Source organism: Alligator mississippiensis, chromosome 2 (assembly GCF_030867095.1).
Source record: "Alligator mississippiensis isolate rAllMis1 chromosome 2, rAllMis1, whole genome shotgun sequence".
Classification (NCBI taxonomy): Eukaryota; Metazoa; Chordata; order Crocodylia; family Alligatoridae; genus Alligator; species Alligator mississippiensis.
In genome coordinates, this window is record NC_081825.1 from 292,727,241 (window position 1) to 292,754,541 (window position 27,301).

The window sequence follows — 27,301 nt, forward strand, 5'->3', positions numbered from 1 at the left end:
TTTATGAAAAAACAAAAGACATCTCAATCATGACTGTAATGTCTTCCTCATTTCTAATCATTCAGTGTTGGTACATAGTTGACTTGTTCTCTAGATTGCTTTGCTGCTATAACCCTTTCCCAGCTCTTGGACCTTCACTTTGTTGCTAGAGCTATATTTGTGTGAACCAACTTGGCCTTTGGGTCTGGAATATGAAGTTTGGCTTCTTTAGTTAGCTTTGGATTCAAAAGAATATGAGGGGAGTTTATAAGGGCCTTTTTTACAAGAGCCTTGTAATTTTGAGCAGCTTCTGGAGCTCCTAACCCCTGGACTGTCTGTGCATTAACACCTTAATGTGGTTTTAAGCACTCGTTATGCGGCTCAAAGTTGCACCACTCCAGGGTAGGATTATCTCTGCTCTGTACTACCCAGCTCCTGTTCCATTAAGGTATGGCCACTCCCTACAGATGTACAGCCCATGTTGAAGTCCTCCAGTATCCCAGGGTCTCTCACACCAGTCCTCCAGTATCCCAGGATCTCTCACACCCCTGCCCACAGAGCAGGGGCAGAAGTCTGTCCTGGTTTACCATCCTGGTTTCCCACCTAGTGGCAACTCACAGCTATAGCTCTTAGTCCTGCCCCTGCTGTCTAGTGACAAGTCACAGCTGTGCAGGTGGAGGACAGTCCAAGAAGGTGCCTAAACTAAGGGTGCAACTGCTCCAAACTCCAATCTAGCACTAAGGCCGATCAGCTTTTGTATGGCTCACAGCATAAGATCCTAAAAAGGATGGGACTTAGTCCATTTTGCTGTCTATTGATCTTGCTGAAGAATTGCACTGTCAGGTCCCTGAAAGCAGTAGAGCTCAATAAAGCTAATCATGTGAACAGGTGCTGTTCAGAGGGGGAGAGCCTTTCCTGATGGTTGTTGTGTATCTGGCCAGAAAAATCCAAGGACGTGCCAAGGGAACCCTTTGCTAATACAAACCAAGGCTAGAGCATAAAAAGCAAGCTGGGCTGTTTGGGAGCACAAGCTTCTCATACGATGACTGCAAAACTCCCACATACTCTTTGTCCCCAGATCATGTCCTTCTGGGAAACAGCCCCAAAAATTTGGCAGGACGATCCATTAAGTTTATTTGCTCACACATCATGGAGTCGGGGCTTCAAGACTGGTCTATAGCTGTAGATTGGACAGGAGAGCAGGGCTCTCTGATCCAGAGTTGTTCAGAGACTCAGGAGAAAACTTTTGCTTTCGAAACACCTCTGTAGGTCCAGATTGCTTGTGCTGCTTCTCAGACTCTGACCCTCCATACTTCCCAAAGAACCAGGATGCTGGGGCCTCCACAGCTGTGCCCAGATCAACACATTAAGGAGGTTTAAAAGACATGAAACCAGGGTTCATTCCTGCTGACTGCAAACAATTTATCCTGTGATATCCCCTCTGGCTTCCATAGGGTTAGCACTTCTGAAAGACGTTCCTCCCCAAGATATACATTTCCTCTTAAATGGCCCAATGAGCCTAATTAACGTTTCGATCTACAATTTTTACAGTGCAGTAAACACAAACAAGGGAAAACTTCACAAAGCAGAGATAATGAATTCTAAAATCTCTGATTGCTTCCTGTTGTTGCTTCCTGTGGTATAACTCTAGCTGTCACAGTGTCTCAGCGTGTCTTCTGCTTGTAAAGATGAGCTCCATTGTGTTACTTCCCATTCCTCTAAGACTTTGCTTCTCCAAATCTAGAAATGTCAAGACTTGTTCAGCCTAAAAAAAAAAAAAAAAAAGACTAGGTACGGACAAAAGGGAAAACTTTACCAGGTCAGCACGATCAGTTAATAAACCTTGATGGGTTTCCTGGGGTGCAGTAAGTGTGTGGCTAAGCTGGAGTTTCCTAGCAGTCCCCAAGGTGCAATCTATTATATTCAGCCCTGAACTGCCTTTAATAATTCCCCAGCCACAGACCCTGTTTTGTCCTGGATACAGCACCAGCCCTATACCTTTAGCTTTTCTTCAGATGTGTTCCACTTGCTTTGCACAAATGGTCTACTCAGGGGATACTTTATTGTAAACCTTTAAACACAACATACCGCTCTCTAAATAAACTCTGTATTCTGCACAGCCATACATAACTCCATCCATCGTTTTGCTGGACACACTTCACCACTTTAATTATACGTGAACTGACTGAATCAGCATGCGATAATTACTGCAGTACTGGTGAACCCTAAAGAATTTACCATGCCCAAATATCTTTTTTGGGGCTGACTATCACAGCAAAGATGCTATACATGCCTGAAAATGTGTTAAAATATATGTGCAAAGTGAAGGAAATTTTGCTACAAAGTAAACGTTAATCCCACAAGTTTTAGATAAAAATAAAAAACGACCATCACTTCTAACTTAGTGATTGCCAATCTGCTGATCCCTTTTAATTGTCAGCAAGGTGCTGTGATTGGCAAGTTGTATCATTTTAAGAGCTGTAAAAGGAAGGCCTGGAACAGTAGTTTCTAAGCGACTCACTTACTTGCAGTCAGATTGTGGGAACAGCTGTCAGTATGGGCAAGGATCTGGTGGAAAGCCCTGCTGATAAGCTGAGGCCACCATTACAACAGAGACCAACTGCATTTAAGAGAGATTATTTCTTATTAGTCCTTTGATTTTTTTTTGCCTTGTGTAGTCTCATAATTCTGTCTCCCTACAGCCCTCTCTTGTCTTCTTCATTTCCTTCAGCATGGATTACATTTGAATAACAAATATAGAGTTTAACTTTCAGGTACAAGTTACAGGTCAAGAAAAGACTTAGTACAGTATAAATGATCTATACCAGAATCTCTGATGACCTCATTAATGAAACAAGGGAAGCACGACTAGGGATTTTGCTCTTACCTCCGGGGTATTGTAGCAGGGTGGTTAAGATGTTCTCCTATAACTTGAAAGGTATTTGCTCTAATTTGTACTAAGCTGGGTTTTTGGTTGTAGCCATGTTGGTCTAAGGACATAGGCAGGCAAGGTTCTTTGAGTAGATGTGAGATCTTTTATTAGACCAGCAGAATAGTTGGGAAAAACTTCTTAGCAAGCTTTTGGGCACAGTCACCCTTCTTCAGGCATAGGTGTGCTGTTTGACCCAACCATTAGTGGATCACTGGCCATTTGGGCTGGGGAAGCTTAGGTGATTGGATGCAATGCCACGTCACTCTCTTGGGTGCCATTGGCTAAGGAAACTGGCATGCCTTAACCACATTAGCCCAATTGGCTGCTGGGCTTGGACGGACTCTTGACCTTGAATTTCACTACTGGCTTTTAATAGCAAGTTATATTATTCTGCCAGGCCTGCAGGCAGTCACCTACCCTGGAGGTTTTCAAGAGGAGACTGGACAGTCACCTCACGGGGGTCGCTTAACCCCAGTTGTCTTCCTGCCTAGAGCGGGAGGGCTGGACCCGATGATCTGCAAGGTCCTTTCCTGCCCCTAACATCTATGAATCTAGAACAGGGAAAGCTTTGCTTTAGCGCTCCACATTTAGCTAAATGTGGAGCTCAGTCCCATAAGGATCCATGCCACAGCTGCCTCCCACCTGTATACAGCCATTGAGGGGATGCACCCGTTCTAGTGCAAGGCCCTGCATCTCCCCTGTTTGCAAGAGGCAGCCCTGTGGTTCCAGATGCTTTCAGGGTAGCCTTTTTTTAAGCCAGACCGCTTTTATTAGTCGAGTTGAATGTAGCAGTATTAGGCCTTTACATTGGAATGGAAATGCAAATGTACATCCAGGCTGGCTATATTACCTATTTATTTGGTTCTGGCATATTCCATTTTCTCCATGGTGGTGGCATCAGATTCCTTATCACAGTCCTAACATCTCAGCTCTTTGTTTTCAGTTCTAGCCAGGCTCTTTTCACATGTACAGCCTCCCTTGACTTCCAGTTGTTAAAAATTAATGTCTAACCATAGGTCTTTGATTGCATCTCCCAAGTAAGTCCATTCATATATTGAGAGCTCTTGATCAGTCTTTCATACCAATCTCCTCCTCTTATTTCCCCGTCCCAGAGAAGAAATTAACTCTTTCAGTCCTAGTAAGTTCCAACACAACAGCGGCTAGAAAATTCAATCATAAGTATTTTTTTTTTTAGATACAGAAACTCTCCACATCGTTGCATTGGTTTTCTTAATATCACCTGTGCTTTTTTTCTGAATCGCCTAGGCAGAAAACAACTGCATTTTTCTTAATTATAACACTGCCACAGACTGCCCAGGCTCTCGGTATACAGTTCTGCTTATTATTAGTATCAGCACACTTGAAAGAATGGGACCTAATGTCCCAATCTTCCATTTCTGGATGTCTTATTGTGCCAAGTAATCTGAAAGATGTGAAGCAATATATGAAAGTGCTCTGCAGTGCCAAACTAATCCGAGTGAGTCTTCGGTTTTGATTTAAAGTATAAACGAGTTCCAGCATCCTAGATTCTTCTGGACAAGTCGTTCCAGAGAGAGCACAGCTAATGGTTGGAGAATTGGCTACCTGTTCCAAAAAATATAGGAAGTGTGGTTAAATTGTCACATCCCAGATGACGACTGTGGACTTTTGGTGTAAGGGATGAACCTACCAGAGGATCAGAGAAAGTGTTTCTGTGTCCTGACTCATATCTTAACACTTGAAAAGACCCCTTTGAACACGAAGTAGAGTCTGAGTGACACCTAAAGTAACTGAACCAGAGGTAGAGTCCTATACTTGTTTTCTCGGGTACCACTCAGCATCGTAGCATTGACATTTATTCTGTACCAGCTGTTGTTTTGTTACTTGTGTGCGCAGAGGGAACAGCATAAAGGTCATAAACAGAGAGTAAATAAGCTAGGCAAACCAGAATCACACTTTGAATTAGAGAGTCATCCATATTTGAGATATAAAAGACCTGTTCAGTCTGTTGGTGCAGGATTTCCATGCCAGCTCCAAATGAAGAGTGTACTGACCCACTGGACCACCCTGGGTTTACTTGAGGCCATTTTTATTTCACTTTAAGCCTTGGTTCCCACAGTATACAGGCCTGAGGATTACAAACTGGTTCTTCTTTTTGGCTGGAGCAACAAGATAAGTGGAGGACAGAGCCAGCAAGCTAGGCCCCTGCAGAGCATCTTGTGCAATTCTCTAAACGCACTGAGACAGCAAGGTATTTTGAGGTATTTGCATCGGTGCCTCCTCAACAAGAACATCGTCATGATGCAGTGGGTGAGGAAGGAAACAAGCAGGTCATCATCAAGCATCTCAAAAAGGAGCTTGAAGGATCTTTTTCCCCTGAAGACGGAGATCATGAACCCACTGCCCAGCTTTTGATTAGCTAAACAGCAGTGACCAATAAGAGGATACCCAAAATTAGATCCCTCTGCTGTTGTGCACAACCATATCCCTACTGTCCTCCCTTATACAGGCTCAGCCTATTGGCAAACAATAAAAAAGGCCTACAGTTGGACTGAACAAGTGCAGCAGACAGGTGGAAATGGTGCCTCACCATCCTCTTCATTAACCCATTCCTTGCAGGTGGCCTTCCCTGCTGTTTTCACCTCTTTGTAGTACCCCTGACAAGATTAGATGTTGATTTTTTTTTTCCAGTCATCACTTAATAGGTTCCTTAGATGGAAAGTCTTAAGGTTCAGACTAGCAGACACTGTCTTCGCAGAACATTACCTTATGGGGAAGGAGAGGGCACTCACCCCTCACTGAATCCTTGGCACTTAGGCAGAAGGCTTTTGTTTGCCTTTTATTTTATTACCAATACCCAGTTCTTCCTTCTCCTATTTTACTTGGCTTGGATTACTGCAGGAAAGCTTGGAGGCAAAGATGGGCTTTTGCAAGAGGCTCCGATGCCGTTGGAGGCTTGGGCTCCATCAGCAGTCAGCAAATCCCACAGGCCAGGACCTGGCAATGAGGGCATTTTTTCTTTCAGATCCTGAAAGTTTGACCTTGGGGTCCAATAGGTCCCATCTTCTGTAATAGCTACTATGATCTTTCTGGGTCACAAAGTAAGAGGCTGTCTCTGGGGTAACTCAGTTTCAGCTCACGGAGGACCTAAAAAATGAAGACCTCAAATGGTACCCAAAAGCAAAGTGAAACCACTGCAGCATGTGCACCAGTGCCATGCATCTTCAGAAGCCTGCTACGCTCCAGGTGGGCCATTGCATTTTCCACTAAGTAAAATTTCCAGCTGGGAACTTTCTTCCTTCCTCCCTCCCTGCCCCCAACTAATCATTGTTATTTGACTTAGCTCAACTGGGCCAGAGCTGATCATGAGACAGCCACTCCGGCACAACTGGTCCATTTGCATAGTTCCAAAACCATCTGGTAGAAAGATTCACCAGGTTTTGACACATCGAATCATAGCAAAGGCAGATTTGATACAAATAGATTGACCCATGTCCCATCTTACCCAACGCTGTGATTCTTATATTTTGCATCTTTAAAATAAGTTGCTTATTTAGGTCTGTTAATTTTGAACAAGAATAGTTCTCTTCTACTTTGCATGCTGCCAAAATTGTACCGTTTTGACCAAAATCACTGTGGTAAAAAGCTTTCCAGTAATTACAGAAACCTTGAAAATGATCAAGTGAATAAACAACAAATCTTTTAGCAGATTCTATATAAAGCCAGGGTTGCCTATAAATGAGTGGAGAGAATGTCCTAGTTTTCCGTAGGTTGACAGTCTGCTGCACTAGCATTTTAAAGGCAAAGTTTTTTAGAGATTTGAATGAATTTACATTTCCACTCAAGGTAAAGGTGAGAGAGTAGCTCATTCTTTTTGTGGCATATTAGATTTTTCTCTGCTGGAGTGCTTGCTTGGAAATAGTTTTCCTGCATTCGAAATGAATGCATATGCTGCCTTCTGATAGAAACCTGTAGCAGGCACAAATGCAGAGGAACCAGCAAAACCTCTGCATACACCTGACTTGCTAGGTGGCTTTCTCTGTAGAAAGATAAGATATCGATGCAGCCCTGGGCAGGGCTGACTGGAAAACAAGTGTTGCATTTTGTGAAAAATCTTGAGGTCTCAATTTTTTTTTTTACTTTGCATCAGAATGAAACAGACCGTTGGGAATTTTTCACACAAAAAACAGAGACTTAGAATGCCCTGCTCTTGAACAGGCAGTCACATATGGGTCAGGGCAGTCACTTGGATATAGGAGAGCAGAGATTTGAACCTAGGTCTCCCATAGCTCAATTAAGTGCCCTAATGCACTGGGCTCTTGACTATCCTGGGATCTCTTTTGCTCCCTCTTTCTCCCCCATCCCTAGACCTGCAAAATATTTCCAAAGAGATGTTGTTGCACCTGATACATGTCCATGAAATGTTTGTGTGATTTGGCATTTCCCAATGAAAAATATCTGGTCAACAAATTCCAGACCAATTTTACTAGTGGGCAATTATTGAATAATAGGAGCATATGTGCTACTGCAGAGTCTTTTACTCCACAGCAGGATAGTACTTGTATTTACAAGTACTAACCTATGGCAGAGTTCATTGGTTTACTACGGCCTAAAGGGGCGCACATGTAGACATGAGATGTTTAGTTCACAGCTAGTCTAATATGCAGTAAATGTCTTGTGTAGAGACACCCACTTAGTAACTGGAAAAGTCAGACTGGGGAGGCAGAAGAAGAAAAGCAAACCCTGAACTCAAACTCCATGCTTTTTTGAGTTACAGAAATACTGTACTGTAATGTTCTTAAAATTCCCATGGTGAGAAATATTTCTCTCCATGCTTAAACAGTGAGATGTGTTTAAAAATAGCCATATTAATTACAGTCGGTATCTCTGACAGTATGGGTGGAGATCAAGCTTACTCAGCATCGTGAGAACCCAGTGCCAGAAACTTGAAAACAATTCCCAGCTAGTCTCAGCGTGAGCTTTCTCAATGAAATGCAAGGATGGCACCAGATCCCACCACTGAACACCCCAGCATTTGGGGCCATCTCAAATATTGCTTCAGATATTCCAAATTCAGCCAAACAACAATTTAAAAAAAAGCAGATTTTGTTGCTCTACCTTGAGATGGAATCTTTATGCAATATGGTTTTTTTCGTAGTGTTGGTTATTATTAGGCAGCCTGGATGCAGCCTACGAGTCTGGAAACCTTGGCTCTGTTAGCTCTACCATTGATCTGCTGAATGACTGAGCAAGTCACATCACTGATCTGTGCTTTAGTTTACTTATCCATAAGTAGGGAGCTACTTAAATCACGGTGAGACTAAACAATTTGTATGCATTGGTCATGGCATAAAGAGAAAATTTCACAGATATTTCTTGGATGTGCTCCGCCGGCCCTGCCTCTCAGTGCTGATTGGCAGAGAGGCCCCAGCAGAGCAGGGTGGGAGGGACAAGGAGGCAGCTGCCCTCTTGTCTGCTGCCCTTCGGGTGATGCCACCAACTGGTGCCTTCCCCAACCCCCCTTCCCAGGCAGGCTGCAATGGTGAGGACTGCTGGCTTCTTTTTAAAGTTGATCCTTTTTTTAAGTTGATTTCCTGGACAATCCAAGATTTCACGGTTTCCACAAAATCTGCAAAATCACGAATTGAGTAGACCCTTATCCATAAGACATGGGCAATGGGAACTATGCCATCATGCCACTAAAGAAAGCCTAGGGCTGGAAAGTTGTACATAAGTATTGCTGTTGCTTAGTACTGTTTTGGTTTGGGGGGGTTTTTAGGTGCAGTGACATCAGGCTAATAAGGTGCTAGCGGGGTCTGTGGCACGTTCCCTTACACCGTCACAAGAAGCGCAGTCAGTCACGTGGTTGTCGCAGGCAGGGAGCTCAGGGACCTTCACTGCACTTTGAAAGCTTTGGATTTGACTTCCCACATCACACTTGGGAAGGGATATGTGTTGCTCTGTGCATGTGAATGTGCAGTGAGCAAAGTGGAGCCCGCTTTCTTTGGAAGGCTTTGCGTTGTGGTTTGTTTGTATCACCGGGGATGGCTTTTTTGAAGTCGGAGTCCAGGGCACCTTTGTACCACAGCAAAATCCTAATCAATTAGCGCTGCTCTCTGTTGCAGCTGCCAGCTCGGTCTCATCAGCCCAGTGCCAGTAATAGGTACTGATCAAGCAGCAAGTGTCAGCAGGCTTGTGCCGCACCTGCCAGATTTGTGTGTTTGGACTGTGCTCTCTTGGGCGGCCCTGCTTCCTAATGAGCGACTCTTCTGCAGATGGCTGGTGGGAGGGGAAGAGGAGGGGAAGATTTTAGGAGGAAAAACAATCTCCCTGCTCATCACTACACCTTGTGATTCCCACTGATGAAAGCCTGAAAGCCTGGTGCTGCTGGTCACTGGACTACCAGCCTCTTAACAGGGTCTGATCACGCTCACCTTCAGCTGGTTTCACTCTAGTGCCAGTTAATTCAAGCAGAAATGGCTTGAAAAATCCCTAGAGCTACTGTCTTAATTGAGAGCCATGGCAGTATTTGCTGTGACTCTTCTCCGTGCCTAGGGTGACATCTCGGCTCCGATGAAATCAATAACAGAGCTCCCCCGGCCTCCACCGGGCCAGATCGTCACCTACGAGGCTGGGAATCCCACCGTGTGCTGGAGGGGTGGGTTGATTCCTTTCATCGTGGGAAGCGAGTGGTATTTAGCAGCTTCCACCCTGCAGGTCAAGCAATACGTTCATGTCGGGAGGACAGCAAGCCTACTAAATGGATGAAAAGTCCGTGGGCTACATTTATCTATAAACCAATCCTTCCCTAGACACGGGAATAAAAAGGAGCTACCCTTTGCTCCTCTGATTGCAGCTCCAGCTCAGGAGGTAGACAATGGGTTGATCACCAGGGATCCTGGTTTTCTCCGATTAAAAAAAAAAATCCCCAATTTTCGGTTTTAAAAAAAAGTAACCCCAAATCAATGTTTTTCCATGATTAAAATGAAATACCACTAATACATAGATATCTAGATAGATATATCTAGATATCTATAGATAGATATATCTAAATATTGATAGAGCTCGCTCTCTCTCTCTCTCTCTAGATATCTATATGTAGAGAGAGGTGTTTCATTTTAATCATGGAAAAATGTGAATTTGGGGTTACTTTTTTTTTAACTGAAAACATTTTTTTTTAAATCAGAGACAACCAGGATCCTTGCTGATCACCCCATTACCCCTGCACTGGGAATAAATCAATGGGGAGAAGGTAGGGTGGAGAAACATTGCTTCTTCCTTTTTGCTCCTCATCGGAGTGCACAGAGCAGGGTAGAGACTTAAGAACTGCCACTGAATGGGTCATACTTGGTCCAAAGTGGTCCATCTTGCCCAGTATCCTTTGTCATACAGGGCCAGAGAGTGGATGCAGAAAGGGAGAGTGAACCGGGTATGGCCAGGGGTTTTTTCCACTGTTCCTCTCTCACGTGCAGCCTCCAGCATTTCAGGTCTTTGCAGTTTTGACTCAGAGGCTGTGTCCCTAACTGCCAGGCTCAATAGCTGTTGATACACCTTTCCTCCTTGAATTTGTCCAATCCCTTCTTGCATCTTGTGACAATGAGCTCGACAATTACATTAAACACCGTGTGAAAAATAACTTGCTTTTGTTAGTTTTAAACTTACTACCCGCTAGTTTCATTTTGTGACCCCTAGTTCTTGTCTCGCACGCGATAGGAAATAATAAATCCCTGTTTACTTTCTCTTCTCTTGTCTGGAATTGTATAGTTGCACGAGTCCTCCACTGTCATCTAGTCCAATCCCCACTATGGTTACATGGGGTAGTTATTCAGGAATAAAGCAGGATGTAAATTTAAATGTCCCAAGTTGATTCAGCTAAAGCAGCTGAAGGCTCTCTTTGGTACAGATACACAATACATTTACGCTAGTGTAATCTGTTGTTACATGTTGAACACATATAACATATCACCCTGTACTAGCCTAAGGCACTTCACTCAGGGGAAGGATATCCCTTAGGACCAGGAGTAACCCTACAGCAGTATAAATTACACCAGGAAGTCAAAGTTCAGGTTGGTCCATAACTCCAGGCAGTTTTGTCCTGACGTTGCTCTTTGTTCAATGCAAACAAGCTATTCCTTACTCCTCCACCAGCTAGTGGTGAAGCCTGCAATTAACCCCCACTTCAGAAATCTAGCTTTTGACAGTAGGTCAGCTGTCATGTGCCCACAACCCTTTTCTGGAATAAATTTTCACATGAGAAATTATTCCAGAATAGGAATGGCAGAACTGTTCCAAAGTAGCCAGCCTCTTGGCTTCACCCAAGTAAACACACTCTAAATTGCATCCTGAAAATGGGGAAGAGAATTTCTGCCCCCCATTAGAGCAAAGAGAGATAGCAGAGAAAGAACTGAGACAGAGAGGCTCAGTTACTCCCTGGACTTTTCTTTGGGACACCCGGGGTACATCTACATGACACACTAAAGGCGCAAAACCCATGCTAACGCGCAGTAGAATGAGTCTGCTGTGCATTAGCATCACAAAAAAGCATGCGCTGGTGCTAATGCACAGTAGCACTGATTATGGTGCATTAAGTTAGTACCTGTAATTACTAAGGTATAATTAAGCTGCCATAATAAAGGCGCATTAATAAATGTGTTCATGCACGCCCAGATACATGCTGCCTTTTACTCTGGGTTGACTGTAATGTATAGCTCTAACTCTATGTGAAGACTGAAGTATTTCAGGTGTATCTGGATAGGTTTTACAGGGCCCTGCCACATGTTCAGTTAAATCTGGATAGGAACCAGCTATAAAGTTGTTACACATTTTAAAGCACTAACTTTGTAGCTGGGTGGCTCTGTTTATAGCAGGATAGATGTTTTATGGCAAGATTATTACTTTGCATGCGCGACTGGTCTATATTTATCAGTTAATTGAGTGATAATTTGCATGTGGGTACCGTAGCTCGTCTAAATTTAGTGTGCGAATAAGCAGTTAATTGTGTAATATATGTAACATATGACAAGGGCCTTAGTGTTTAAAATACGGGTACCTCATTTTGAGTGTTGAGTTTGCATCTGGCTGCCTACTGTTGTGATGGAGAAACTGTCCCACTGCATTTGGTTGCTTTGAAATGCAGCACTGTCTGCGGTTTTGTTAGAAGGATAAAGCAGGAAGAAATGTTTCCTGTGGCGGGGTGGAGCAAGAAAAAATAGTGAGCTGTTTCCTTAGGCAGCTACGGTACCCTCATTTAAGAACCTTATCACATCTGAAGGTGCAAAGAGCACTTCTTCAACCAGCTCTTGCCAACTGAGATGCAAAGCATAGCAGATGCCAAGTAAATTTAATTAACATGGGGGGTGGGGAGGGAATCTACATACAGTATTTCCCTGGGGACAAGGAAAGGAGACATCCACATGTGACAGATGTTAGTTTTTGGTCTTAGTGTACGATAAGAAGGTGTTCAGATACCATGGTGATGGTCACAGCATAAGATGTTAAATTGAACTGACAGTGTTCAGAAACATGCTCTGCTTTCAGAGCCACAGCTGCATCTCTCTGGGAAGGAATATTAATAACAGCAAAACTGAATGCATTTTTTTTCTTAGAGCAGGTATAGCAGAGAGTATCACTTGAAGCAAGATTAGTTTTGTGTCTAGATACACAGCTTTTCCGAGATGTGCTTAAAATAGCTCTAAATCTATGCAGTTATCTAAAAGGTGCCGGGTTCTTCTGTTTCTTAATTTAGAAGCTGAGTTCCTCTTTAATTAACCTTGTTCACATGCCACTTTTACGATCCAGTGCTCATCACTCAAGATGGAAGAGCCTGATTTGTCCTCCTGCATCTTGCTTGGGCATTTACTCCAGTGCAAAGCGGGTGCAATTCCTGCTATTCTGAGTCCACATCCATTTTGTGCTGATCTAAGTGACTCAGCCCAACAGAAAATTGAGCTCTTAATCCTGAGCCGAGTTCCCATTAAAGTGGGCACCTATTATTCTTTAAATTAAATCTCTCAAGCCAAGCCATGCAGAGTATACAAAGCAAATCTAAACAAGCCTCTGCTTGCTATCAGCCAGAAGTCCTAATCTCCCAATTCTTATATGCTTTTGCAGAACACAGAATAATACCTTTCTATATATTTACTTATTTGCTGTCCACAAAAATTGAAAAATGGCTCTGCCTCCCTCTACACATTACACTTAAGGCATGATTAACCAGGTAATCATGCCTTAAGTTGTGAGCCAGCTACACATTCAATCAATTAATAGCACGATAAAAAAGCAATAAGCTACAAAGCTATTCCACAAAAAATGTGGAATCACTTTGTAGCTTGTTCTAAACATGTCATTAATTGAATGTGTGGCCAAGGGCTCCCATATGTTTGGAGCCCCATCGACTGAGAGGGGCATTACCAGCTGCCCGCCCAGAAGCTGACAAGGCTTACGGTTGTGGCAGCATTATCTGCTGCAAGCCTTACAGTGGAGAGAGTCCTGTGATTATGATACATCATGATGGACTGGCGATAAGGCACGATGGGATCTGATGCACGGTCTCACAATCGCACCTCCTGCCATGCACGGATAGAATCATAGAAAGTTAGGGTTGGAACGGACCTCAGCAGGTCATATCATCCACCCCCTGCTCAAAGCAGGACCATCCCCAACTAGATGGTCCCACCCAAGACTTCGTTGAGCTGAGCCTTAAAAACCTCCAAGGATGGAGATTCCACCACATCCCTACGTAACCCATTCCAGTGCTTCACCACCCTCCCAGTGAGACAGTTTTTCCTAATATCCAACCTACACTTACTTCCTTTGCTTCAACTTGAAATCGTTACTCCTTGTTCTGTCATCTGACATCATTGAGAACAGTCTTGCTCCATCCTCTTTGAAACCATTCTTTAGTTAGTTAAGGACTGCTATCAAATCCCTTCTCAGTTTTCTCTTCTCTAGACTAAATATAAGCTCAGTTCCCTCGGCTTCTCCTCAGAAGTCACGTCCCCCAGCCCCCTAACCATTTCCATTGCCCTCCGCTGGACTCTCTCCAACTTGTCCACATCCTTTCTGTAGTGGGGGGCCCAAAACTGGACACAGCACTCCAGGTATGGCCTCACCTGTGTAGAATAGAGGGAAATAATCATTTCCCTCAATCTGCTGGCAACATTTCTACTAATGCAGCCCAGGATGCCATTAGCCTTCTTGGCAACAGGGGCACACTGCTGACTCATATTTACCTTATTGTCCACTGTAACCCCCAGATCATTTTCTGCAGAGCTGCTCCTTAGCCATTTGGTCCCAAGCCTGTAGCCGTGCATGGGATTCTTCCATCCTTGAGTCTGGAAAACCTTGAGTCCATCAGAAAGCAGCATTCATGGGTGTCTCTAAAATATTCAGGAAGCTGATTGATAACTGTTGGAATTCTGAAATATCTAACTTTCTGATGCCCTGGTCTAAGTTAGATCTGTGTTGGGGGAAATCACCATCATCTCTAGCTCATAAGCACTTTTCACTCTCACATTTCAGTGTCTCTCACAAAGGAGGTCAGAATCATTATCTTCATTTTAGAGACAGATAACCTGATTTGCCCAAGGTCTTCAAGTAGGTGAGTGGTGGAGAACCCAGTCTCCCAAGTCTTAGTCAAATACTCCCTGTACTCAGCCCCACTGACTCCCGCATATGACGTATGGAACTGAGATGAGGACCTGTTTTTCCCCCTTCCCCCCTCAAGTTTAGGATAGGTGGGACCAAATTTCCAACCAGCCTCCCTTTATATGCACTCCTGCCTCCAAATGCAGATCCACCTAATTTACTCAGTCTGCACAGATGTTGCTTTGTAAGTGCAACCGGGCACCATGCAAATTGATCATGAACACAAATTGGAATGTGTTTGAAAACTCAGTCCACGAGGTCTAATTGCTAAAGCACAAAGCAGACTGGGGGTGGAAGTGTGGGTTCCTCTGAATTGCTCAGAGGCTGTGATTAATTTCTTCTGTTCAGTCTCCCTGCAGGAACACACCTGGGGGTGCCCTGAGGTGTCAAGTGGTGAGACAGAAAGAAAATTAACCCCGTAAGTGCCCCTCAGAGACTAAATTCCCCCCAAAAACATGTTTTTCCACCTCGGAGGACTGATTTCCTTTACCCTCCAATGACATTTTCTTTGTTGTTTGTTTTTTTTTGGAAATTTTCACACCTCTCGCCAGTCAATTTTATAATTGCTTAGGAGGAAACTGCTTGAATACGGTTTCTCTGCAGCAAAATTAAAATGTGCCTGGCAGGAAGCTCTTTTGCTTTGCGTGCTACAATATCTATGAAGTCAGGATCAATAAAAATTTGCAAAAAAGGCTATTATTTACAGAGTCTTTCAAGCAGCCAGCAGAGTAACTCCCAGAAATCTTCTTTTCCTCCAGAATCCAGCATGAAAGAGTGTTTAGTGAAGCATTCCTAGGCTGGTTATTAACTAATTGCAGAGCAATCAGTCATTTTCATTGTACAACTAAGCACAGTGATTTCTTTCCCTTGTGCAGGTGGAGCAATGTTAACGCAAAACGTTGCTCTGGGTACCGGAGATTAAGCAGAATTTATTGAAGGGCAATTAAAACACAGGTTAGAATAATTTGTTTTTAAAGCTGAATTGCACATCAAAGTAAGGAGCACACGGTATTATCCGAGGACTATACACAGTGTTGAAGAACAAGGCCATCATCTCAAGTCATCTGTTAATCATCTTTATATTAGTTTAGATTAATAGAGCAATCCAAGAAGGCATTCAGATTTGCAGAGGAGCAAGCCGATTGAGATAGGCGTGAAGCCTGAGTTTGAAACACAGGTGCACTAAGACAGGACTGCCAGTGCTACAGCCTATCTTGTTGCTTCTGTCTTAAAAGTTTCTTATGTTTTTATCAAACCCAGCTTCTAACTGTGTGTACAAAAGACTGTCATAGGAAAGATCAGTGTCACAGGTACGTGTCTCATGCATACAGGGAATCCTGTCAGATCAGGCCTGGTCCAACCCTGGGAGGGAAGACTTGCGTTGATTTGAATGGACATTGAAACCACATTTGTTTTTTGGTCCTTCTGCTTTGACTGGCTCCATCTCTGGTTTTTGATTAGTCCTTTGCCTCACAGATTAACTGTTCCAGGCCGACCACCGTCACCACCATCCCATGGTTCTTACCCTGGTCTGCTATCTAGGCACTCTCCTGGGCACTAAGAAGGGATTTGGCTGGTAGATGAAGTTGCAGACAGCGCTTCGTGGCAGTGTTGGAGGTTTTCTGTATCATATTTCCCTTTAGTGAGAGAATGCCACTCTTAGTAAAGTAAAGACTGTAATCTGAGGGTGCTTGTTAAATGACCCACACACAAGGACCCTGTTCACGATCCTTTTCGGTACCTCCTTACATCCAGCTCAAGGGAAGGTTTGAATTAATGCCATCTGTTTACACTTTTCCACCAGTGAAGGAGGAGCAGAGACAGGCTGTGTGCATTAAGGGCCAAGCTAAAGTTTTGAGGATATTAGATTTCCCAGTTCTGCTGATCTGTGCTTGGGACTTCAACTTCCATCTCCCTGTTGATTGCAAATGTTAATTACCAGAACCACTGGGGATCAGGAAGGATTTTTACTCCAGGGTCAGATTGGAGGGTTTTGCTTTCCTTTGGAGTGTGAAGCACAGCGCTCTTTCTTGGATCTCTCAACAACCCTTGCAGCAGTGGGACACTGCAACCCTCATCCCCAAAGCGGCAGGTTAGGGTGCTTTTGGTCTCTTTGAGCACTGTGACTTACAGTTGTGTCACATGGTGGATTGTGTAGTTTTAGGACTGGGTTAGACAAGAACTTGAGTGTGATAGTTTGGGTATTGATGATCGTACCTTGAGCAGAGGGTTGGACTAGATGACCTCCAGAGGTCCCTTGCCAGCCTACTTTTCCATGAGTTTGATTAATGTATTTTTCTGTTTGCCTACTACACTCAGCTCTGGCATCAGGCACCCTCAGTGAATATTTCTGTGACCTGTCTTGATTCCACAGCTGTGATAACTGTTGGTATTTTAATAGCTCGCAATAAAACCTGCATGTTCATGGCCACAGAGGGTCATTCGGCACTTTCCATGGCCCACTCCCCACTAACATGCCACTCAACATAGGACTCAAAGGGACCACCTGGGTTGTCGAGTCCAGTCCCCGGCAATCCTAGGCATCTGTATAATAAACCTTTGTCCAACAGGGTCCAGAGAAACAAGTACTCCAGTGCCTCTTGGCCTCCACTACTACAAAGCACCCGTGTAAGGAGAGCAGCTATGGTGTGGTACTATGTGCCTCTGTAGTGTCAGAAAGTTATAATGAGGTCTCTGGAGTTTTGTCACCTGCCTCTGAATATTTAAAATAGGGTTGGCAAGCTGGTCAATTGGCTGGTCAAATATTTCCAATTGACCGGTCAATTGACTGCATATTTTTGACTGGTCAAAGATTATAGCAGTTTTACAAAAAAACCCCAAACAAACATTTGTTGTGGTTTTCTTGACAGAAATATGATTTTTTAAAATTGTTTTTGACATATTTTTAATGGAAAATGTGTTTTTCTGTGTATTATTTGGACCTATTGTCAATTTTTTTTACAATTTTTGACCACTATTTGACCAGTCAATTGACTAAACTTTATTTGACCAGTCAAGTACCCAAGCCTAATTTAAACCTCAGTGGCTCCACTGAATGTAGTCCAATGGCAAGGCTGGGACCTTTGCTCTAAATCTTAAAGATGAGTCTGTTTTTCTTTATAGGACACAATGATATTTTACAAGTTCTCACTTGGTCAGACCTTGCTGGTATATTCTTCTATACCAAGTTTCCATCTTTCACCTTCTGCTGCTTTTAAAATTATAATGAATATCTAGAAAGCCTGGCTGGTATCTGGGTAGAGAATATGGCTGGGTAGGGAATAAACTCTAGCCTGATGCTGTCAGAAATCTCTTGGATGCTAGGCTGAATAAAAATAATGCTAGATTAAGGAAATAATATATATTGGGGGATAGGGGGCAAAAAGATTATGTGCTGAAAGGCTGTTTGCATGAACTGCAGCGATGCTTTGCTTGGCACTGTGGGGAGAAAAAAACTCAAAAACTGGCATCTGAGTTCAGAAAGGCATAGTATGTATTTATAGGTGGAGTTTGTTTTGAGAATAAAATCTATACAAGACACAAAGTGCAGTGATCTGAGCACTGGGATTTAGAGATTCTAATCTCAGTTCTGACACGCACTTTCTTTGGCCGTGGAAAATTCACTTACCCTTCTCCTTTAATTTCCCAGTCTGTAAAACATGCAACAAATGCACCTTTCTTTCCTTGTAGAGCCATTGCAAGAGCTGATTAATACTCTGCAAACTCCTCTGGAGATAAAACGTGCTAAGCAATGTGGTAGAACCTGGATTATCTATACATGGGTGGTTCGCAACGTGCTTAGTTCACAGCAGGCTGTCTTATTAAGGACAAGCCACTCAGCTGTTTGCTGTGGCTTTGACTTCAAAGGGTGCCACTTTCCCAATCAGCCATATATATCCCTAGCTGGTTCACAGATCTTCATTTTGGGAGGGGGATTAGGAACTGACCTTTGCAAAGGATCCAGGTTCTACTGTCATATTGACGGTGGTTGTTATATGTAAAAGGAGACAACCTTCTCACGCCTCTTGCTGATGGTGGATCTCTGTAAAGCACCAAATGCAAGAGTCATAGAAGGGACAAAGTAGGGGAGGAGGGAAAGAAAGAAGGATGGGGAAAACAGAGGAAGCATGACTAGGGAGCATGGGGAAAACAGAGGGAGCTCCCTTGTTTACTGCAGGTAGGTCCTGCTTGACCAATCTTATTTCCTTTTACAACCAGGTGACCTCTCACCTGGACAAGGAAGAAGAGATTGATGTCATATATCTTGACTTCAAAAAAGCCTTCAATCTGGTATCCCATGTTCACCTCTTGGCAGAACTGGCCAACTGCAGCCTTGGGTCCACCACGATCCTCTGGCTGGGGAATTGGCTCTGTGGTCGGACCCAGAGGGTGGTGGTTGACAGAAGTTAATCATCGTGATGCCCTGTTTCCATTGGGGTGCCTCAAGGCTCTGTCCTTGGACCTGTATTGTTCAACATCTTCATTAATGATGGACATTGGAGTCAGAAGTGGACTGGCCAAGTTCGCTGACGATACCAAACTCTGGGGTAAAGCATCCACACCTGAGGACAGGAGGGCGATCCAGGCTGACCTTGACAAGCTCAGGAAATGGGTGGATGAGAACCTGATGGTGTTTAACACTGAAAAATGCAAGGTTCTCTACCTTGGGAGAAAAAACCTGCAGCATCCTTATAGGCTCGGCAGTGCTATGCTGGCTAGCACTATGGATGAAAGGGACTTGGGGGTCATGATTGACCACAAGATGAACATGAGCCTTCAGTGCGATGCTGCAGCTAGTAAAGCAAGCAAAACGCTGGCTTGCATCCATAGATGCTTCTCAAGCAAATCCTGGGACGTCATTCTCCCCTTGTACTCGGCCTTGGTGAGGCCGCAGCTGGAGTACTGTGTCCAGTTTTGGGCTCCACAATTCAAAAAGGATGTGGAGAAGCTTGAGAGAGTGCAGAGGAGAGCCACATGCATGATCAGAGGTCAGGAAAACAGACCTCACAACGACAGGCTGAGAGCCATGGGGCTCTTCAGCCTGGAAAATCACAGGCTCGGGGGCAATTTGGTGGCCACCTATAAGTTAATCAGAGGTGTTCACCAGGATCTGGAGGAATGATTGTTCACCAGAGCGCCCCAAGGGATGACAAGGTCGAACAGTTATAAACTACTGCAAGACCATTTCAGGCTGGACATACGGAAGAATTTCTTTACTGTCCGAGCCCCCAAGGTCTGGAATAGCCTGCCATCAGAGATGGTTCAAGCACCCACATTGAATGCCTTCAAGAGAAATTTGGATGCTTATCTTGCTGGGATCCTATGATCCCTGCTGACTTCCTGCCCCTGGGGCAGGGGGCTGGACTCGATGATTTTCCAAGGTCCCTTCCAGCCCTAACGTCTATGAAATCTATGACTGCTCCTTGAGATTAGCCTCAACTGTGATGTCAAGGGCACTCTCCTTGGAGACAGAGAAGAGGATTTCATTCCCCTCATACCAACGTGGGTATTTACACATGTCCTTTACATCCTAGGCAAGTGCTTTAACCACTGCTTTATTACACAAAGTAGGGGGAAGGGAGCTGGGGATGTGGGGAGAGCTGCTCCTGTATTTTATGAGGAGCCACATAAAATTCATTGACATGCTGAGAAAACACCTCCCAGATCCACATGCCTCAGGGGAGGTAGGCAGAGGAACACCTATTTATGGGTTGGCTTTGGGCATGAGGTACTCGGATCTGTGGGTGGGGAAAGATACTTCTGGGCACACAGGAAAAATGGAAGTTGCAGCCCCCAGGGATCTTTGCATGCAGGAGCTGCAGCCCTCACAGAATTTAAACAGGGTTATGAAGCACTTGAGGAAGTTTTCAGCATCCCAGCTTTGGACTCTAGTGTCTAAATTGCACCATAGTCCCATTTAGGTATCAAAGTATGTTTTTTGCTTCTAGGTTGCTTCTCTAGTTTGCTTCAAATGCCTCCCATCCATCAGGGGTGCCGTGAGGATACATATAAAAACATCAATGACTGGAAGTGTTTCAGGTGAACTGGTAATGGGAGGCTCTATAAATGTCACAGGATCATAACAAAGTAGTTTTGGCTGCAATTTGGCAAATTGCAGGTGGGGAGAGAAGAGCAGGGCACCCAAAATTGTGACCAAATGGTCACTCGAATTGCAACAGAAACATGACTGGAGGAAACAGCCTGTCAGTACAGTAGCCCCTAATGCCATGTACAACTGTGAGCGCTGTGGCATGACCTGCAAGTCTAACATGGGTCTTTACAGCCACAAGAGAAAATGCACCATCAGTCGGTAGAATAACTCCAGCATCCACCATGACTCGTGGATGAACAAACGCCATAAATAACAAAGCAGGACTGGAAGGGACCTCACAAGATCATCTAATCCAGCCCACTTCTCACAGCAGGATCATCCCTAGCTAAACCACTCCAGCAAAGTGTCTGTCTAACCTGTTCTTGAAAACTTCCAGGGATGGAGATTCTGCAGTTTCTCTCGACACCCCGTTGCAGTGCCTGACCGGCCTCATAGTCAGAAAGTTCCTCCTGATCTCCACCCTGAATTTCCTCTGCTGCAGCTTGAAGCCGTTGCTCCTAGTCCTGCCCCCTACCATTGTAGAGTAAAGCCCATCACCATCCTCTCTGTAATCACCTTTCAGGTGATCAAAAATTTGAAGATTCTTATCAAATCCCCCTCCCCTGGTTCTTTCAGCCTTTCCTCATTAGTCTTGCTTCCCAGGCCCCTAATCACTTTTAGGGAGACCAGGAGACCAGCCTGGCTAGACCTGCTTCAAACATTTGCCCATCATGTAACAACCATGTGCTCCCTTTGCCCTGGGAAGTGTGGAGATGGCCATGTGCCTCTGAGTGAATGAATAACAAGTATGAATATTTGGCATTAATTCAGACTTGATTTAAGCAAATGCACTGTGAGCAAGGTCCCTTTTTATAGCTCACTAGACAAGTTTACCTAGTTTAAATCTCCACTTTATGAGCAGCACCCTGTCCTGAGAGATGCATTCTCAGCCCTTTCTGGAAAGCAGGCACCTTTGAGGTTATGCATCGCAATTGAAAGCAGCCGAACTCACTAGTCTTTTTGAATCATCTCAGCCGTAGGGCCCACTTTTTCTATTTATCTATTTTGCTGAGCACTTACAGTGCAGTCATCACCATAACAACTGAGTGAGTGCCCATTATGTTACCCACTTCCCTATTTCCATGCATTTCTTACTTCAAGGCTCAGCCATAGATTGCGTTCCAGAAGAAACAGCAATAAGACATTGCAGGGATAGGCAATGACCACCTGGGCTAAATATATTCTTTTTTTTAAGTTACTGTAATCAGTCTTTCTATTCATCCTCCTTATTCTTCAATCTATGTATATTTTTCTCTCTTGAACTCCCTTATGTTATATTTTTCAAAAATAGGTCACATTAGCTCTGGGGATAATTTTCACAGTGTTCGTGCTCAGGCCTGGTGGAATGAAAGAAGAAATAGCTGCTTGCTGTGGGCACGTCCAAACAAGGCAAGAGGCAAGGGCCAAGTTTCAGCGACAGAAAAGGCTTCAGCTTTATTGAATACTAATAGATGTCCTACCATAGGGCAGAGTATTTGGACAATGGACAGAGTGGGGATTGCATCTCGGTGTCTTAGCTCCGAGCTAATTTCCCCATCCCTCGTCGCCTGCCTGTTATTTCAATTTTGGCTTCGTTTTGGTAGCGTTGCATTGTACCTGATGGGAGCGGTTGTGTGTCTAATGTAAACATTGCTCATAATTTGTCACAGCTGGTAGAGTCTGTCTTTGGAAATGGCCCAGAACTGAGTTGGGTTAACATTCAGACTGAATTACCTTTCATTACAGGAGAGGATAGAAGAGAGATCGGGGTTAAGATAAGCCTGGAGAATCTCAAGTTCCCGCTAGCTGCACCGTTCCCGCTTTGCAGATAAACAAACCTCTTCATTTCCCCCGGCTGGCAATCAGTTAACCTTTACTTAACCTTCGCTTACACAATAGTCCACCTCTCCCCTCATCCATCCCCATAAATAACTCTTCAAAAATAAATACATCAAAGGAAATGAAAGCAGCAGCCACATCCCATGACACAGCACTGTGTCACGGAGCTTGCTTTCACAGTCCCTTACCTAAAGGAAATGAATTCTGACACCGAATTCCCGTCGCATTAACAAGTTTAGCACTAGCCACGAGGAAGGAGGATGTTTCCTTACCCCTTGAGAAGTGCTGTACATAGAGATTAATTTGGTTTCTTTCAGCTGGGCTCCTTTGGGGTTTGCCTCTGTTCCCCCCACCGCTTGCATTTGGAAACGTCTGCGCGTAGCCTCTCGAAATGGTGGATAAAGGTGAACGAACTCTCCCAACTTAAAACAAGTTTTAAGTCCCAACTTAAAACTCAATCCAGGTCCCCTGCTGGGGCCTGCAGCGAGTCCCATGCCAGTCCAGAGGCACAGGTCCTGGCAAGGAGACATGGGGCAGTGGGTATTCCCCGGCTCCCACGCCACCCTGCACCTCCTTGCCAGGACCCACGCTGTCCCTCACTTCATGTAGAGGCAGAGGTCAATGGGGATCCCAGCACAGGGTGGTGCAGAGAGGAGCAGGAGTAGGGGAATCATTAGTGCTCCATGTCTCCACAGGTGGACCCACATTGACCCATGTCTCTGAATGAGACACGGGTCAGCATAGACCCCCATAGAGGCCCAGGGTCATGCGGGTCCTGGCATTGAGGCACGGGGCATCTTGGACCACATCTCTGTAATCAGGGCAAACCAGGTATGTGCTCTGGGGGCTTGAGGGGCCCAATCATATGCACAGTGCTCAGGATTGGGCATCTCAAGCCCCCAGAGCACCTGCCCACAATGACAGAAGAGTGCAGGGAGCTCCAGGCTGCCTGCACTCTCCCACGACACAGCAAAGAGACATTGGCCGCAATAGAGCAGCACAATTTATTAGTACCTTTTGTTGCACCACTGTTCTGGCACAACAGAGCAGGAATGTCTACTTACTTGACATCTGTGCTGCCATAAAAATTGTTATTATAGCACAGCCGCAGCACAAGCAACATTTGTTTCAGCCCTTTTCGTCTAATTCTCTAGCTGACGGATGTCCATCACTTGCCGTTCGGGTGGAAGGAGTTCTAAAAGCCTGTTCCCATGAGTCGAAGTTGTCCCTTCATGGTAGTAGCTTGAAGAACCCATATCCAGTAATATGTAATACAGGAAGGGAGCGCAGAAAAGTCTTTTGCGTAGCAGCTCTGCCCATAATACTCAGGGATTGTTCATTCCTATGGAGCAAATTGCTTTAAAGGTTAGCAGGACAAACCAAAGGAGGTCATCCCTCCACAGCACCACACAGCAGAGGCAGCACACCTGGGAGGATAATGGACAGAGCGGATTGCTCATGCCCGGTGTCTGTGAGCAAGTCCCAAGAAAGATTGCCTCTGCCCAAGACACCATCTCCAATTGGGGCATCCGCCCTACACAACCCTCTAAGCTCATTGGGAGGCACCTGTTGAATACTTTGCTCAGCAGCCCCTGTTCCTTGCTGCACATCCATGTGTTTTTATTGCTCTGTGGGCAGGAAAATGTCCGTGTGCTCAGCTTGGTAGAGGGACCCCACTTTGGAAAAGAAGCAACCTCTAGATCTTCATTTAGACACTGTGGCTTCAATTAAAGGTAATTACCTCCCTCTTTAAACTGAGGGCAGATTCTATTAAACTTATTTGCTGTCCCCTGCGGGTCTCATGATAGAGGTAGAGCAGCTACGTGAGGGCAGGCTCTAATGAAGGGTATAGCTGCTAAATGAAGATATACAGAGCGGTATCTAGGTCAGAGGAGCCAGATGAAAGCATCTGCCATGTTTCCATGCTTTTTTCACTGGCCTTCTAATAAACATGTTAGCTTTCCAAATTATTGCAAGCAGCTGTATCCACTAGCAGCCCACAAGAATATATTCACTGTATTTGAAAGGTTTGTAATGAAGGTAAGGCAGCTTTGATGTCTTAGTTGATTTCAGAATAACTCCATGAGTTAAATTCATCCCTTGTGTAACTCCACTGAAGCCAGTACATTTGGCTTTATATCTTCTAAGCCTCTATTTTATGTGAGGCTTGAAAAGAAATAGATGTTTGCATAAACAAATAGATCGGGGAAATATGTATTTTATAATATAGAAGTATGGCTACTTGAAATCCTGCATGTATCTGATCATCCCCAGTAACAAATTACACAGTCTTGTGTTCATATTTTCCAAAGGGAAAAAAAAAGTTGTTTGCTTCTTATTGTCCTCCTTATTAATGCAACCGAGAATCAGATTGTGTTTTAATGGAGCTACAAAAAAGGGACTGAGTTTTATTTTGTGAAGTAGCAGATCTACTGTACGTTCCCTCATTTTAAAATGGGTCTGGAGCCAAATCATCTCATTGTGGCATTTTCTCCTTCCATCATTAATACACTGGGCTACAGTATAAGGGTGTTTTCATGTCCTGGCTCATTCAAGAGACTGAAGAACCCCAAGCTAATGAAAATGTGACTTCTCTAGAGCAGAGCAGTGACCTTCAAATGAAGGATCTTAACATAAAGTTTTTTTTGATGGCATCTTGCCTTGAAGGTTGAAATACTAAAACACAGCACCCTTTTAAGTGTTGTCTTTGGCCCTGGGTTGTAGCCTTGCTGGCATTTATTCAGTTCACTGCCTGTAAGAGCTGCAGCTCCTCAATCATCTTACAAAGGCAGTACATTTTTATCTCTACCGTCCTACACTACCTATCATTCTGCAAGTTTGCAGCTTGTCTGTCTAGATACTAGGCCTGTACGAAGTGGCTAGTATTTGCTTTGGATTTGACCGATTCAGGGGACAGTGATTCGATTCGGCAATTCAAATCACTGTCCCGATTCGATTCGGCCAAATCTGATTCGGAGATTCGGCTGCTGCTGAATGTCCAAATCTCTGAATCAGCCAAGCCAGGCCCATCCCCCACCGGCCTCCCAGCCTGGCAATGGCTGCCCACCCCCGCCCCAACTCCCGGCACTTGTTAAAAAACAAACAAACCCGGGTCACCAGGTGCTGCCGGGGGGGGGGGGGAGTGATTCCTGCTGCCCCACTCTGCATGGGAGTCTCTGCACAAGCCCCCTGAACCCTCCTCTCCCTCCCAGCCCCCACATGGCTGCCCCGCCTGGGCCAGCTCCAGCCCTTTTAAGGAAAAAAAGCAAAAAAGCCCCCAGACTCACCACTCCTGCCAGCGGGGGGATCCCCACTGCTCCCCACTGCCCCACGCCACATGGGGGACTCTGCACAGGCCCCCCGAAGCCATGAAGCTGCCACAGAAGCAGTGAGTCCGAGGGCTTTTCTTGGGGTTATTATCCTAAAGGGCCGGAGTTGGCCCAGGTAGGGCACCTGTGAGGGGGCTGGGGGAGCAGGGGAGGGGGTCAGGAGTCTCATGCAGAGCTCCCTACACAGTGTGGGGTAATGGGGGGCAGCAGGGATCGCCCCCCACCCAGCAGCACCTGGTGAGCACCGGGGCTCTTTTGTAAAGTACCGAGCTGGGGCGGGTGGGGCAGCCATGGGGGGGGGCTGGGCGAGCGGGTGGGGGGGGCTGCAGGGGTCCCTCCATGGTCCGATCCCCCAGCTCAGTACTCTCCCCCTCCCCTAGTACTTACCAGCTCGGAGTCGGCTACGGCTCCCTGCTGCAGCCATCAGGGACTGCCCGAATCATCAAAGCTTTCTGAATCTTTTCCGAAGATTCGGAGAGCTTTGAAGTGATTTGGACCTTTTAATTGGTCCCCTGATTCGATTCAGATTCAGAGATTCGGCCACCGAATCGGGCCGAATCTCCTCTGAATTGAATCACCATCCAAATATTCGCGCAGCCCTACTAGATACATCCCATTTGTGTCTCTGTCCAAGACTCCTGTGACGAGGCCTCTTGCTAGTGTCCCATTTCCTTGACCCTCATTGTTTTATGATATCCTTGATTTTGTGCTTTCAGCTGCCTTCATCTACCTCCCAGTTTCTCCTGGGGTGCCCATTACCTGTGTATCCAAATGCTGGTTCCTGTGAACCTTCTGTTTAACTCTGTCTGTAGAAATCTTGTTTTCTCATGAAGCCACCAATGTAGACTAGTGGGCAGGGAATGATGTCATTTGTTTATTGCCAAACCAGCTCCTGAGCTTGAGCTTTAGATCACATTGCTTAAAAAAAAACCCCAAAACCCTCTTGATATGCTATTGGGACACACAGTAGTGGGATACTCAAAAGGACTTCACAGTTTTGAATGACTTGGTATGGTCCATAATTGGATGTAGGTCTCTTTAATCACACGTTCCCCTCTCTGTTTGGAGAGGTTGCTGTATTAAACCATAAGCTTTTTGGTAAATTTTGCTCTTGCTGTATGATTGTGCAGTGGGGCCCTTACTGAAGCTTCTGGGAGTTGATGCAAAGCTATTAATAAATACCAGTAACGCAGTTTATAAGATTTGGATTTGCAAATCCGTGAAAAATGAGATGAATGCTGGATTAATGATACAGTATTTTAGTCTCCTTTGAACTGTTGTTTCTTTCTGAGGTGCACAAAAGGTAGGAAGTGTGCAAGTCTTGATGTGTCCTAAGTAATGAGCATATCTGTCTGAGAGTGCTGTAATCATTTGAAGGTTTTGTTCACTTTCTTTCTTCTCCAAAGGTTATTATGGTCTTGATTGACTGGATTTGAATTCATTGATGGACATCAGGAGGGAGGAAAG

General features: G+C 44.8%; 1 protein-coding gene across 1 annotated transcript in view; it reads left to right on the forward strand.

The window, feature by feature from the left end:
* The window catches only part of KCNH5 (potassium voltage-gated channel subfamily H member 5), a 271,205-nt gene that overhangs the window by 237,911 nt on the left and 5,993 nt on the right, over positions 1–27,301 (forward strand). The window lies entirely within an intron of this gene.